Genomic DNA, 17,198 nt, shown 5'->3' on the forward strand with positions numbered 1-17,198 from the left:
CCTAAGAGTAATGAGCTTGATCTTGAGCTTGATTGGCCGCCCGTGGATGCTACTCCAGTATCGCCAGATCAGCTGCACTTACACAAGGAACCAACCGAATGACTGCTTGGGACTAACAGGTATCCTCAGTGTATAAGTGCTGGTGATCTTCTATTTTTAGCGACAATGGTGCCTGCCACGTCAGAATGCAGACCAATGTGGGGAAGGGGGAGGAATTGATGATGCATTATACTGGCTCCCACGTAGACCGTATATACCACTGATTCTAAGCCAGTTCATGCGGGAGTGTATGGATTGGGGGAAAGGCATGACAGAGAGGTTTGCTTTTGTGGTTAGCAGACTGACTGCCTATGAATCAGGCGTAAGGGAAGTCATGCGCGTGGAAGAATGGAAGCGTTAGGGAAACGGTTTCTTGTCCGTCTCTGGTTCTAGCGTTTGCTATGAACGAATAGTTTGAGTATGATATATTTAAAATGGAAGATAGAAGCAAGAGTCTGAGCAATTCCTAGAGTAATCGTACAAAAATAATAAAATAATCCTTATGAACATTCCTGAAATAATTGAAAAAAATAGCTTAGGAATTGTTGTAGGGTTTCTTAAAAAAACATCAAAACTTTTTTTTTTCGAAAGCTCTGGAGTAAACATTTGTGGGAATTCTCCTAGAGTTAACTGTAAAAATCGGTGAAAGAACCAGGGAATGAAACATACGGAGGAAATCCTGGGCCAATCGATACGATTTTAGCGGAGTAATCTCTGTGAAAATTACTAGAGGTAGTAACATTTGGTTGCTCAAGAAATTTATGGACCAAATTTTGAATAAATTCCTCTAAGCATCTCTTGAGAAATCGCTGGTAGCATCCCTGATGGAGTACCTGAAAGTATCTCAGAAGGAATCTCTGGAGAAATGACTAGAATCCCTGAACTCGGGATCTGAGAAAAATATCATTAAGAACTTGTGGGGACGGTGTAGTGGTTAGAACACACGCCTCTCACGGCGAAGACATGGGACCGTATCCCATCTCCGAGATAGTCACTAAAATTTCATTGACGACTTCCATCGGAAAGGAAGTAAAGCCGTTGGTCCCGAGAGGAACTAGGGCTAAAAATCTCGTTAATAAAATAAAAAAATTAAAATAAAAAACTTGTGGAATATTCGCGTAATAGTCTCTGAAGATATCTCTGGAGCCTCTAAAAGTTGCACCAGGATTCACTGCAAGTAGGTTCCTTTTCTTTCCTATGGTAGTACAGGTGATCCACCGATTTTCGACGAACGCTAGGTAAACCGAATTGGTACGATTAGCTCAATAATGATTGGAATAAATTTATGCGCTCATTTGTCTCATCAAACATCTAAATAATGGACCTAGGGGTCAAACTATAGCAACAGCTTTTGTTCAAGCACTTTTTTTAAGAAGCACCATTTTGACTGTTAAATTGTCGAACAAAGCTGTGGGAAGAAGGGGGGGGGTAGGTTTAATAATGACTTTAGAGACTTTAGAGACCTTACATCAAAAATAGACTTTTGCTTACCTGAGAATTGTATTATTTTTCCCACCTGTTTTGCTCTTTCCATACAAAGCTTATTATTATTGTAGAATAGACGAAAAAATAGTAAAAAAGTAGGAAAGTTTTCAACCATGTTTCATATGCTCATGAACCCAACTGGAACTGGGACCTGTACCTGCCTTTACCAACTTGGCAATCTGAAGTTCTGCTTCGTTGACTAAACATAATTATGAAAATTGAATTAACAAAAATGATTAATAAAAAAAAAATGAACGTCGCGAGTATCGTTTTAATAGCGGCGCAGCCGAAAATTGTTTGGATTGGAGATATTTTGTGACACAAGAAGAACATATTCTACCATGTACCATGACCCCACAGTTATGGATCAAATAGTGTAGAGTCCAACCTATAAAATTCAATAAAATGACATGGAAAACGTAAAATTGTAATTGAAAAGCACGAATTGAATCGTATCAAATTGGAACTTCGGTTAGTGAACTGTTTTGAGTGAAATATTTACATAGGATTACATAAAAATTAAAAATTACATCGGTTTCTGAAAACCATAGTATGGATTAGAGATGGGCAAAACGGATCATTTCAATGAAAGGATCCGATCCGAATCACTCATTTTAGCGAACCGAATCTTTTGAACGGTTCAGTGGCTCAGCGGCTCGCAAAAGAAGAGCGAACTGAACCGAGCGAACGAAACATAACGGTTCAATCGCTGTTGCGCCACATGCGTTCCTTACGTATCTTTCTCTCTCTCTTATCCTTGGTACATTTCCGATTTCCTCTACCCGAACCAAAAGGAAGAAGCAAAAAATGTGCCTGCCATTCAAGTAGGCACTGTTTCTCTCTATCTTGCATCTTCCTGCGTACAAGTGGGCGGGGCAAATTTGTCTGTCTATGTTGAGAGCGCAAATAGCACGGTACAGCAGAAAACTTTGCTTGCATGTGTGGCGTGACGCGTAAAGCAAGGTACGTGTCAAGCGTTATAATATTTATTATAGGCTCTATTATAAAAGCCGAGAAACGAACAACTTTTTTCGGGTCACTTTTTATCTGACCCGTGCTGATCAAACGAACCGACTCTCGCAAAAAATGATCCACGGATCACTCGTTCATTTTAGTGATCCGGATATTTTTAACGGCTCCGATTTGCCCATCTCTGGTATGGATCAATTTTCATATTATGGATCAAATTGTGACATATTACGGATCAGTGCGCAAAATCAAGAGATTTTAAACTCAATGCATCTGTATTGCATGATTTGGTGAAAGTTAACAATGTGTCACATATTACTGCAAAAAATAGCATTGTTAGAGCTGGAAACAAGGGTAAAATGTCCTTTTTTTTGCAGTAAATCACAGCATTGTAGTAACTGAGGCATGAACTGTTCTCGCTCCACGCCAAGTTTTCCACCCATTTTTGTCTGCTAAAAAATGAAATTTATCAACCTTGATGTTGTATTAGTTTTATCCTTAGTGCTATTGTCTGAAAATGTCGAATCCAATGCTTAAAATGGTAGAAATCTACATTCTTTGGTAGTGATCCATAACCGTGGTAAACAATCATTTCCTGGTCCATATTATGGATCACTAGTTAGAAGTGCTAATATTCGGTATTTAGAATCAACAATCAAGAAAACTGTTTTCTAAAGATGAATTCACACTAAATCGAAGCGAACGAGCATGTTTTATACTTTAACATATGAATTTTACCACTTGTGGGAGCTTATGAATGCTGACGGCACTTCTTACAGAAAACGACCATATAATGATAGCTGTGTGGTACCAACTAAACATTTGTCAAATACACCGTTATTAAGCGGTTGAATGTTGTGCTTAACTTTACAAATGCTAGAAGACAAATAGTATAACATGGGAAAAATATGTTTTACGTCAACGTTTATGTTTTGAGCGAGTTATCCGATGTTGAACGCCAAAGTGATCCGTCACTGTGGGTGATCCGTAACTGTGTGGGCATGGTATCACCAATTCAAAAAAAAATCTCTGAGAGTGCGCATTCATTTCAAATTATATATTTATCGTTTACCAAAACAAATCCCTCCCCATATCCAAACTCCCAGTGTTTACTTGTGGAAGTGCAGAGGACTCCTCGGCTTCCATAAAGCAAGTAACACGTCAACATTTCCCTCCTATCCCCAAATTGACCTGCATTCGGACGCAGCCGGCGCCGTTATTGTTTATTATAATAATGAGAGCACCAGTACTTACACATTGAGGATGCTACTGATCCCGAGTAGCGTCTGTTGGTTCCCTGTGTAAGTACAGCTGTTCTTGCAATAACGGAGTAGCATCTGCGGGCGATCAATCATGCTCATGCTCATGCTTTTGGGGAAATGTAAGTTGATTTTCTGAAGAAATCTGGCTCTGTGAAAACCAAACTGCGTATCTGACAGCATGTCATTCAATTCAACCTATTTATCCAATCGAAAGAGTCATCTTCTCTAAAAACTTGCGAATGCACGACAGCATCGCAAATGCACGGTACGAATTATAGTTCGACGCGGGTTTCCAGGGTTTTTAGATGCCTCCAGAGCAAGTGAGAATTCAACCACCGAAAACGGTCTATTCATGGCGTCCATATCCACCGGAATATCCGACGCACGCGATCAACAGTAACGGAATCCGGACAAACTTTCATAGCGAAATCGATAAACACCGGAGGAGAGCTCTCCCGATCCTCATTACAGCGGGGATTCGCTGGTTGGAACACGACTGCCTTCCATCTAGCAAATCCGATCCGTTAGTTGGAACGACTGAAAGCTGATGAAAATGCTCCAGACTCACGCAGCTGAAGAGCGAACAGAGGCGACTCGTAACCTCACTTTTTACCTGTTCTACGCAACTAAAAATGCCTTTTTCGACAAATTGAGATCATAAAACAAATAGTAAATGATTAGAATCTTCCTTTCTAACAAATCTTCACTTGATAGCTGCAAAATGGATGCGTAAAGTCAAGATTTTCTATTCGTGGAACAGGTAGATTTGAGGTTAGGGAATCGCCACTGAGAGCGAATCAACTCTTGACATTCCAGTGCTTTTTAGTTGGAATATTTTCCAATCAGCGAACATCCAACGATCGAGTCATTCCATGTAGCGGAGCTCCAACGAGCGAATCCCCACTGTATTATGCATTCTTCTTCCAACGGTCCAAAGCGTTCTCAACGAGGTCTCGCGTCATAATCCTCCCACGACATGGAACTAATAATCGCTTTTCTTCGTTTTGACCAAGCTTTTGAACTTACGTTAAAGGGAAGAATAGCGCTCACAGTTATCAATTGAACCACGTTTCCGGAAGTCTTAAAACGCGACGGATTTCTCGCGATAGAGTTACGTACACTCGTCGTCTCACTACGCATTGGGAGATTTCTTACGATCCGACGGACCTCGCGGGACGGACCTGGTGTAGTGGTTAGAACTCTCGCCTCTCACGCCGAGGACCTGGGATCGAATCCCATCCCCCGACATAGTCACTTATGACGTTAAAAGTTATAGTGACGACTTCCTTCGGAAGGGAAGTAAAGCCGTTGGTCCCGAGATGAACTAGCCCAGGGCTAAAAATCTCGTTAATAAAGTCAAACCAACCTACCAACCGACGGACCTGGCACAGGACGGCGTTGTCTTTGAAGCGCGCTGTTGTGAATCAACTCGGATGAAAATCGATAATCTTCCAACGGAGGAAGAACTTCTACCGCTTGTTCTCCATCAATGATAGCTTCAGCGTACTTTCACCAGCCTATGTGCTTTTTGAGGTCGTAGGCGATATCGATGGATGAATGGTGCTGTGTTCCATTGGAAATTGAAACTACGATCGGCAAATGATCGCTACCATGGGGATCTTGGATTACCTTCCATGAACAATCCAGCGATAACGAGCTTGAACAGAGTTGAGAGGTCTAAAACGGCTATCTCTAGGGCTTCCATCTTGAGCTGGAGGTGTCCTTCGTGAAACTTTCCCAGTGTTGAGAATTATTGTCATATTGAAGTCGTCGCAGAGGTCATATATCAACATTTTCGGTGATCGTCATACAGTTACCCCAGCCTGTTCCCCAATGAACAACCGTGGCTCAGGCATAACTGAGTAGATGAGAGAGAGATCTCTGCGAGATATCGTAGATCTCGGAGGAAGATTTAAGGAGAACAAGTCTGTTAAACGAGTGACGCTTTTTGATCCCCAAAAGCACCCCTCCATATGAGTTGGATCGATCCAGGCGAAATATTTTAAAATCAGGGAAAGGAAGGTGTTAGCCATGTTTTGGACAACGCAAAAACATCACACTGTAAATTACTAACTAAAAATTTTAAATTATCTAATTTAGGCATAATACTACGACAGTTCCAGTGAACAGAAATCACATCTTCGATCTCAGTGGATAATAGGGTCCTAAAGCCCTGTCCCAATTTTAGTGCCAAACACTTAAGTTTAGGCCAAAGACACATGTTTACTCAATTTTTCAATGTCTTCCGTTGGTTTAAGTCCAAAAAACATTTTTTCATGTTTCTTTAGATTTTGTCACACCCCTTGACTTAAACTCAAATTTTGGGTATATTTTGTTTTGCGTGTCCCTTCCAAAATGTCAGATAGGAACAACCCCAGTGTTAAAACTAAAATCCCTGTGGTGTTTTTGTCGACTAAGCGAACGTCAAACATGATCTCAAAAGTGTCAAGGTTCGTTTATGAACCCAATTTTTAAATCAAAGTTTAAACATGATATAGCCGTTATTTGAGCGAGAAAAATAGCTAAAGTAGTTGCAGTAACATGCATTTTCGTATAATTAAATAAAAACAAGATTTCGTTAAAAATTTTAGGACCCAATTTAACCATCAAAAGATATGATCGTTGCAAGGAGGGGCTTTCTAGAAGCCAGCTGCTTCAAAAGACGAGTCACACATGGAAGCAATCCTTTGACAATGTTTTTGACTATTTTTGATTTTGGATAAATTTGGTGTTCTACAAAGTTTTCAAAAATTAATATTTTAAAGATAATGATGCTAAAAGTTTCAAAATTGGTTAGAAATTACTGAAGTTAAGGTGACTTCACTGAAGGCAATTTTTTATAACTTGTAAATTCACCTTCAAGACGCTTGCGCCACCTTCAAATCATAATATTTTTGGCTCAAACTTTGAGGTTTCTCTTCTAATGTGATTTGAATTCATAAGAGCACACGAATTTTTGGTTTTGAGCACTTTTGAAAAATAAGCCGCACCCTAGTGTCCAGGGACACGATATAGTGAACGGAACCTTTCCGCTCGATGACTCGACCTGGCATTCAAGACTTCGTGTTTCGGGAATGCTGTTCAACATACACCAGGTCATCTTCTTTGAAGTCGCGCTTGACTGCTCCATGCCGACCGTTGAACTGGTCCTTCTGCTTTTGGCTCACGAGGGGCTACGAATCGAGGGTTGCTTTCGTCGGAGATTTTGCTGCTTCATCGTTGTCCACATTAGACCAGTAGATGTAACTGCGGGCCAGAGATTTCATCCTGTCCATTCATGGGTGTCCACGATATAGCTGTCGAATAATCCGTTTGCGGAATTTGAGCGGCACGACGATTCGTTCGCCGAACATGACGCAGTGGTCGACGATTTGAAGTCGTCTAGCAAAGTACTTCTTGACGTCAGGATCTTCAATTTGCTCCACATGGGCCGACCAACCTTCTTGAAGAAAATTCACCACTTGCTGGACAACTAGGTCTTTTCGCGTTTCAGCCACTATCATCTGGTGAGTGACTGGAAGGTTGCTGATGGTGTCGTCGAAAATTTCTTTTGCTTCGGATTCGACGTGCACGGCCGCTATCACGTAATCTTCATCTGGTCTACCGTTGTGCTGATATCAAGGTAAGGAAATCTGCGTAGCCGAAGTTCGTTGTCGAAACGTGCTTGATGTCGAAGTCGTACAGCAGGAGTATCAAGGCCAAGCGTTGCGAGTGGTGTGCTGTGTATACCGGAATCCCCTTCTTTGAACCGAAAACTTTGAGGAGTGGTTGATGGTCGGTCTGTAGGAGAAAGTGGCCTCATTTTGCGGAAACGAGTGACTGCGAAAATCAGAGCCAATTCTTCGTTTTCCACTTGACCGTAGTTCATCTCGCTGGAGTCAGTGAACGACAGGCATGACTTCTTCTTCTTCTTTCTGGCGTTACGTCCCCACTGGGACAGAGCCTGCTTCTCAGCTTAGTGTTCTTATGAGCACTTCCACAGTTATTAACTGAGAGCTTACTATGCCAATGACCATTTTTGCATGTGTATATCGTGTGGCAGGTACGATGATACTTTATGCCCTGGGAAGTTGAGAAAATTTCCAACCCGAAAAGATCCTAGACCGATGGGATTCGAACCCACGACCCTCAGCTTGGTCATGCTGAATAGCTGCGCGTTTACCGCTACGACAGGCATGAGCGATTGCCTTCACCTCTACGGTTGGCAGTCGATGCATGACAACTGCGCCAAGACTGTACTTCGATGCATCTGCTGCGACGATGATCTCCTTGGAAGGTCGTAGTGGGTAAGCAGTAGAACGGAGAGAAGAATGGGCTTGAAGTGATCGAAGGAATGCTGGCAATCGTCAGTCCACTTCTAGCGGTTATCCTTCTTGAGCAGATTGTCCAGGGGTGCCCGGAGCTTCTTCATCTGCTTGAAGAACGGACCGTTCACAGCACCGAGGTAAGAGCGGAGCTGCTGCACATCTTTCGGTGGCTGCATCATGGTAATGGCTTCCGTTTTCGATGGATCGGATCCACGATGTGTCCGAGGAACTCGAACTGGGAGAGTGCGAAACGGCATTTTCCGAGACGTAAGTGAAAACCATACCCACGAATACGGTCGAGAACGGCGTGCAGATTGCATACGTGTTCCTGCTTCGTGCGACCAGCGATGAGGATGTCATCCAGGTATAACTTGACTCCAGGTATGCCGACCACCATGCTGTCGATGATGCGCTGGAAAGCGGTGGCTGCCGACTTGGATCCAGGGGACAGTCGGTTGTACTGGAAAAGGCCACGATGAGCGTTCACGGTGAGCAATTTTCATGAATCCTCCTCCAGATCGACCTGCAGGTAAGCGTCGGATAAGTCGAGATGCGTGAAGTAGCGTGCCCCAGCCAGTTCCGCAAAGAGGTCATCAGGATGAGGCAGCGGATGGTGGTCACATTCTAGCGCGTTGTCCAGCCCCGTCGAAAAATTACCACACACGCGGACTGATATGTTGTCCGCCTTGCGCACGACGACTATTGGAGCTGCTTGAGTTGATTGACGTACTGATCGGAATGTTGGTCGGAACGATTTTAAACGACGTTGACCAAGCTGGTGATCGATACGGACCACAGATCCATAGTCTCGATTCCAAGAACGTTGACTTCTACGCTGTCCGAGATGAAAATGCGACGGGTTTTGGTAACATTCTTGATGGTGATCTCGGCGAGAAGGTTGAGGTTACCACCAGATAGCAGATTCTTCCGTCGGTTGAGTGGGTGGCTGTCCGATGCTGATCCAAGTATCTCTCGATATGATGGTGATGTCGGACGCCGAGTCGTGCTGAAGGTTGACTGCTACACCGTTGAGCTTAACCGGGATGAACTTCCGCTTGCTTCCAATGTTGCGCACCGTGTGAATGCTTCTCGTCTTCACGTTTTCTTTGGGCTTCGAATGCTTAAATAGTTTCGAAGCTCACGTTGCTGGAACAGTACCCTTCCTTGTGCTTCCTGTTGCTTGTATCTTGAACAGGTGTGTGAAGCGAACGGACTCATGGACATAGTGCTGGTCACCACACTTCCAGCATGGCGTTTTGGGTACTTTCTTGCTATTCACAGGATTCTTTCGGTTGCGAGAGACAATGTTGACGTTGCGTGATTCTTTGTTCTCCACCATCAGTGCGTCCCGCTTGAGATTGGCCACACGGTGGCATTCTTCCACTAGATTCTCCAGGGTAACCTTGCTGGTGGCTTCTACTAGTTCGTTGACTGCGGTTTCGTCGGCTTCCAGCTTCGAAATCAATCTGGCTTGGATGTCCGCATCCCGTGGCGATTAGAGTTCACATACGAAACGGAGCGCTTCGAATTGATCCACGATGAGCTTTGAAAGTTGGAACGCTTCACAGTGTTTGTTCACCATGGCAGCATACGAGGTGAAGTCATCCGCGTCACTTTTTGCATACTGAAGGCACTGGTAACGGGAATGGAAGACCGACTTCTGTCGACTGAACAGTTTCTTCAGCTTCGTGAAGATCTCCAGAGAGTAGTGAGGGGGTGGGGGCGATTGGGTAGAATCATGTTCACGTACTTGTCGTGCAAAGGTATGCTTAGCTTGCGAAGAAGCAATCTCATACGAGCCAGGTCCAGAGATTGTGCATCCTCTATGATGACGTCCTCATACCTTGCGTTTCAGCTATCGAAGAAAACGCCTCCGTCCAGATCGTACTGGAAATCCTGTATTCCGCTTGCCAATGCTTCGATGATCTTCTCGCTGCCAGCAATCGGATTGCGTCGGTGCCCCAGGTTTTTAATCTGTTGCTGGTGAGTTTCAATCTGCTGCTGCTGCCGCACGATGAGATTGGTGAGCTGTAGGATTGCGTTCTTCAAATCCGCGTCTGCCATTTTCTTCAGTGGTACTTGGGTGAAAAAACCTTGAGGGTCTTCGAGTTGCTTCCAAACCTTTTCTCGTCGCCAGCTGTTATAGCCGTAACCAAGACCAAAAGTCGTTACCAAGGAAAAGACTATGTTGGTACGAGCTAATGTTTTATTCAAACTTGCTTGGTTGATGGTTCGCTAACTAATGACAATTCTATTTCTAATTTGCATGCACAGCCTACTATGGCTAGGCCTGCAACAATTGCAATAAACGCATGTTGGTAGAGGCGGATTGAAAGCATGTAATAATGTATACAGGATTCTGTCACACATTTTACGAACCTGGGCACGATTCTCATAAAATGTTCAGCAAGAGCGTAACAGAATCCTTAGTAGAGTTTCGCGGAATCGCAGGTATGAATATCACCGAATTAAGGACATAATCATGGGAAAGATTCTTAGACTATACTTAATGAAGTTCTTACAAAATTCTAAACAGGACAAATCTCGGAAGATTCTAAAACAGAAAAAAATGAACCTTGCGTGGGATTCTGAACATATCCTAAGATTTTTTTTAGAATCCTAGGCTTTCATAATTAGAAGACACTGGACAGGAATTTTGAATAATACTAGATTAGATTTTGACCAAATTCTATGAATGTTTCTCAGTCATGGGAATGATTTTTATAGAATTCAGGAACAAATTTCAAAAATGAGGGCAGGCTTTAAAAAAAAAATCCTGTTTTAGATCCTGACGTAGTCATTAACATAATTCTATCACAATCTTTGGCAAGACTATCACATAAAACATTAAATTTTCTCGCTGAACATTACTAAAGGACCTATGTACAAATGAGAGATTCTCTCCTCTCTCATTCTCCTTCGATTATAAAGCCTGGTTTGCTATTGACAAGAAAAGGAATCCTTTATCTCGATGCGTGGAAAATTTCTTCCCAGAAATGGTCCGGAAAATAACATTTTTCTGATCGCAGTACGCAGTTGAAAAGAAATGTCATTTCAAATAAGAGTTTTTCACTATAGATCGAAAGGCAATTTCCTTGACTAGCACTTCATACAAAAATACATACGCAATAGAAGAGGTTATCATTACACACATACGGCAGAAGAGATTATTATTATTATTGTCTTTATTAAAGAGACTTTCAGCCCTTGGCCCTTGGTTCGTCTCTGAAGGAAATAGAAGAGGTTAATGCGACTCAATTCTGGACAAACATTTGAAAAGGGCCCAAGAGGTCTTGGGCCTTTTTTTGGAAACGTTGCTGTTGAGCCCTTTTTAGCCCGCCCACGCAAACTAACACCACCAGCAGAAAGATTGGTGTTAGCTCTTCCTGATAGTGGTATTGGTGTGCGTGTTCGAGTTAAATTAGGCTCAACAGCATCTTGCAAAGCCATTGTTTACCAATGTTGATGTGCCCTTTTGAAATGTTTGTCCAGAATTCAAGACCAACAATTGAAAAGGCCTCAAGTCCAAAATGTAAACAAATCGGGTTTCTGCTGATTTAAGTGTATAAGAGCCTATTCTTACTGTAACATACAATAGTCATGCAAAAATATGCATGAAAGTTGAAAAAATATCATTTTTCTAAAAGGCCACATCTCATTTCCCGATAATTAGAATATTAATCGTAAATGCGGCCTTTTCCCAAAAAGGCCCCATTTCTATATTTACTTGAAACCGAGTTGAGGCCTATTAAACAAACATCAAAATTGCAACTAAAATTACGAAAAAATGTTTCAAATTTACTTAGCAGATACAAGTTATACTTCAGCCGCTCCGCTCCCTGTATTATTTTACACAGCGGTAGTTTCAACAGCGAACATAATCAAATTTTCTGTCGGGTTCCTGTGAAGTGATGTATTTTGTATCATACTACCTAATAATACCTGTGTCAGCATGTCTACTTCACGACTTATTAATAACAACACGATTTCGTTACAATTGCATGAAACATAACGTTCAATTGAAATATTACTTCAATTGAACAAATATTTCCATATAATTGCTCGACGACACTCTCGCTTAGCACATCCATTATGTTTATCGATGACGATGATTGAATAAATCACATATTTAATCGACCGCACGAATCTCCTCTTGCTGCAGAGATCCCATGTTGCTTTACCACGTACCTAAACTCTTCTACACTTCAATTATTGTATTTTATCATCAATTTTGAATGATTTTCAAAAGGCCACATCTGAAGATGATGAAAAAACAAGCCACAACTAGAAGGCCTCAACACATTTTAGAGTAAACAAAGGCGTCAACTCACAGGCCTCATCAGCGTCGGCCGGCGTCTATGGGCACAAATGAAAAGGGCTGCACAGCTTTTGGTGAAATAAAAGCCTCATTTCCTTTGACTCGTTTTTTTAGCAGGATTTTTTGCTAAAATGATAGTAATGAATATTCATAGCTATAAATCAGTTTATCCATCGACTTTCTGGACGATAAAATAAACTAAAAAGCTTAAATTCATAATATAAATTTGATTTATTGTTTGACAAAACGAGATTGCATTTTTCTCATTGTTTACTTTTTGGAGATGAGGCCTTTTGAATTGTTAGTCTTGAATTATTGATTAAAGAGAAAGTAAACAAAGAGAGTCTCTCAATGTTAGATAGGTCCTTTTGTAACGTTGCGAGAGATTTATTCTAAAAATTCGAAAAATTACCAAAATTGTCTTACGTAATTAAGGGGACACGGGAGACCGTGTTATTTTCCCTATCTTTCGTCTCACTCTAACAATAATCATCAAAACTTTGTGGAAGCAAATCTCGAGTTTTAGTGATCCGATGAAGCTGAAAATTTATCGGGTTGTGCACTACATATATAGAATCATAGTGATACATTTTCGCATCGATATATGGAGTGGTTCTTGGGATTTGCTTCTTGAAATGGATAGGGTGATTATGATGACGTCCCGTGCGGCCTTAATGGACTAAGGTGCTATTTCATGATTTTATCAGCATGTTTTAGCGGTTTTCACTATGGTGCACAACTAATGGTACATTTGCCCTAGTTGTAGTCCTAAAATAATAAACACGACCTTATTCTTTTTAACTGGAAGTATTCATGATGTTGAGAACCTTGGTTCTCCTTGCCCACTTGCGCCACGGGTACCGTGGTACTTATATTTTAGAATGTCTCTGCCATAGTCAAATTTGTATTAAAAGTTTTATACTAATAAGAACTCAATCGAAGGATTACCGTCATTTTATTTTCTTATTTTGACAGCTTGATTTTTTGGCATTCGATGCCAAAGCCTACTACGAATTTGAGGTGTCATGAAAGACGTCTTATGAAGAAAAGCTTTTTAACCCATTCGACGGTAAAATAATAGCGAGTCTCAAAACTTGCTAGGATCTTGTGCGGGACATTGAACTCTTGGAAAATAAAAAAAGAACCTTCCGGGGAGTCCCTAATGATGCTACTAGTAGTTGATTAGTGTCTCACCTTCTCACACTCTGGAGTGGATTCATTCCCTTTCCACAACTTCCGCCAGCGACTCCATTATTCCTTCCGTACTCTGCGCAATCCCTTCTTCTTCTGGGCTAATAATAATAAGCTCCGAAACCACTTGAACAATATTCACTCTCAATTAACATTTTTTTCTAGTACGACACACGAATCTTTTTCCAAAAAACTCTTTTTTCCACTGCAACCTCTTCCCTTGGTTCTTCCTCTTCTTCCAACTTCCAAACCGCGGACAGGCTTGATGGGAATCGGAACAAGAAAACGCTCCTCCGCCGCCGTCTTGGATTGATTATGGATGGGAAGATTTTCTGCAACTACACAAAACACACACACACACTCCGCGGTCGATTCGAGATTCGATTTCGATTGCCTTCTAGTAGGCGACCGACACTCTTCACACGGATCGACACTTCCGGCACGATTTTCACGTCCGCCTGGCACTCGAATCCGTCCTTCCGGGGGTGGAATCGATCGGCACCGCCCAGAACCCGTTCCGGAACCGTTTTCCGGGGCAAAATCGTACCGTTTTTACGCAACAATACGCGCGACAAGCACTCGCGTTTCGACCACGGCTCCGCAAAAGTTGGCCATTTTGAAAATTTTTCCTTCCATCGTCGTTTGTTTCTCTTGCTCGCTCTTTCTTGCTGCTTCTTCGGGCGGTTTCGAAGCAATAATTTGGCATCGGGTACCGAAATCCTACTGCATGGAGCGAGCGAGAGAGAGGGAAAGCAAGCAAAACATCCCGTTGATGAGTGTGGGAGTGAACGGGATGGGTTTTGATTGAAGTTTCGGGAATGCAGTGAAGGTGTCGCTTTGATAGATAGTCAAGTCGTGAACCCAAAATATGAAGGTTAGAATTCGAAGCAATCGAGGGGGCATGATTAATAAAACTCAAAAACCGATCGACAGCACACGCAAACAAATTTTATTGTATTTTAATGAATTATTGATCATAATTTTCAACTATAGAACTATAAGTTTCTAAATTGATTAATGAAATTGACATTAAATCAGAAAATTTTGTCCAGTCCACATGTTTTGTATAATCCTGTAAATTTTGATTTTCTAAATTTTCATTATTAGCAGAACTTTTAACTTGAATTAAAATAGGAAGATCAGGTCCATCACACTCGGGCTCAGTTTGTGTACCACTTCTAGTACTCCATTTGGTCCCTCGGTAGTACAAAAGGTACAAAAGATCGCAGTACACTTTTCATGGCATTCTAGATTACCTTACGAGCCATAAAATTTTGGGCAACTCCAAGGGACATCGAGGTCTTTAATTTGTCTTTGGGAAGATTGTCACTTCCATTTGGGTCATGGATTGTCTTCCAAGATGATATAAAAGATAAATTACTCGAACATAAAGATAAATCAATACATGAATTTTGTAGGGGTGGAACAGCAATCCTTGTGAAAGAACCATCATTTAGGATATTTAAATTAAATTCATCAATTAAATTCAGCAATAAAGAACCTCGACCATCTGTTCTATCGCTACCCCAAGAATAATTATGAGCGTTGAAATCACCTAAAATAAAATAGGGAGCTGGAACATTATCTAAAACCATTTTGATTTCACAAACTGAAAATGTTGAATTAGGGGGAGCATACAGGCAAATAATACAAAATTCACATTCGTGATGTTTCACAGAAATAATTACATATTCAAATTGTATTGTCGCGCGCCCACCAAATCGGAACGCGCGTGTGGGACACGCAACGTGTGACTCGTTCCCGACATAACTGTCATAATGACATGTGTGGCGCTGCATTCTTACGATGTTTATGAACACAGCGCACTATTCAAATATTAGTCGCGACGCTTGGAGATTGAGAAAAAATATATTAAAACAAAAATGTTTGTCCCTATTTCTGTCGGATCCATACTACATCTAATGAAAAATTCAAATATTTAAACTTAATATCATTTCTGATGCCAATCAATACTCCCCCATATGGAGTATCTCTATCTTTTCTTACAATATTAAATTTGGGAATACGTAAAAATTTTGAACTAGTTAATCACGTTTCATTCAAACAAATAATGTCTATATTGTTATAACTAATTAAAGCTTTTAATCTATCTATTTTAGGAATGATGCTACGGCAATTCCACTGCAAAATTTTCAAGTTACTCTTCACGTTTGAAGCCATTACAAAGAAAATAACGAAGCAATGAAGGGGCCAAATGAATTCAATGATAATAGCGTTAGCGTTAGCGTTAGCGTTAGCGTTAGCGTAGTTACGGTATACTTCGTAGATTGGATACTAGCAACATTCATGTTTCTTTTTAATAATCTCATCCTGACTACTTTCAAGAACAAGGCAGGGGAGTATACCTTGTTCAAATCATAAACAAGAAAACTTAAAGCATGAATATCGCTATTCCCGGCCACGCCCATCTTTACCGTAACTTGGGATAGGGGAAGGAAATGTTGATGTAGCACTTACTTAATGAGAGGCCACCGACTCAGCGACACCCTCATAAGTGCTACGGAGTTGGAGGTTGGGGAAGGTATATTGTCAGGATTCACCTAGAAAGCTGGCGATAGACCATAAATATTTGTTGTTTAAGCGTTTTCAAATTAATCTTTTGAATGCCGGCAATCAAAAGAGAAAAAAATAGCTTATTTATAGTATAAATTGTATTTCGCGAAATGCTTGTGGATTGTGCAGTAATATTTTTGCTCAATAAACAGTAAAAAGCAAAACCGATCCCTCCAGGGTCATCGGATTGTATAAAATAACGATACGCGTAAAAAATCTCCGGCAACGAAAACACGCACGAAACCGTGAAAAAAATCTATCTGACGACGCAAAACCGAACTGTCCTGCTTGGGCTTCACGAAGCACTACCCAGCAAGACGCTCCAAAACAGGAAAAAAAAACAAACAAAAAAAAATCTCCAGAGACAAAAACACGCGCGAAACCGTGAGCCAAATCTATTGGACGACGCAAAACTGAACTGTCCTGCTTGGGCTTCACGAAGCACTACTCAGCAAGACGCTCCAAAACAGGAAAAAAAAACAAAAAAAAATCTCCAGCGACGAAAACACGCGCGAAACCGTGAGCTAAATCTATCGGACGACGCAAAACCGAACTGTCCTGCTTGGGCTTCACGAAGCACTACCCAGCAAGACGCTCCAAAACAGGAAAAAAATCTCCGGCGACGAAAACATGCGCGAAACCGTGAGCCAAATCTATCGGACGACGCAAAACCGAACTGTCCTGCTTGGGCTTCACAAAGCACCCAGCAAAGACGCTCCAAAACAGGAAAAAAAAAACAAAAATAAAATCTCCAGCGACGAAAACACGCGCGAAACCGTGAGCCAAATCTATTGGACGACGCAAAACCGAACTGTCCTGCTTGGGCTTCACAAAGCACTACCCAGCAAGACGCTCCAAAACAGGAAAAAAAAAAAACAAAAAACAAAAATCTCCAGCGACGAAAACACGCGCGAAACCGTGAGCCAAATCTATTGGACGACGCAAAACCGAACTGTCCTGCTTGGGCTTCACGAAGCACTACCCAGCAAGACGCTCCAAAACAGGAAAAAAAAAAAACAAAAAAAAATCTCCAGCGACGAAAACACGCGCGAA

General features: G+C 41.5%; 1 protein-coding gene across 1 annotated transcript in view; it reads right to left on the reverse strand.

The window, feature by feature from the left end:
* Positions 1–14,221, reverse strand: part of LOC5576770 (arginine-glutamic acid dipeptide repeats protein) — a 198,595-nt gene extending 184,374 nt beyond the window's left edge. Inside the window, exon 1 of the mRNA XM_001662807.2 lies at positions 13,575–14,221. The gene's annotated coding sequence lies outside the window, so the exon portion shown is untranslated. The remainder of the gene's footprint in view (positions 1–13,574) is intronic.
* Positions 14,222–17,198: the final 2,977 nt, after the last annotated feature.

The sequence above is a fragment of the Aedes aegypti genome, chromosome 2, assembly GCF_002204515.2.
Source record: "Aedes aegypti strain LVP_AGWG chromosome 2, AaegL5.0 Primary Assembly, whole genome shotgun sequence".
Taxonomy (NCBI): Eukaryota; Metazoa; Arthropoda; class Insecta; order Diptera; family Culicidae; genus Aedes; species Aedes aegypti.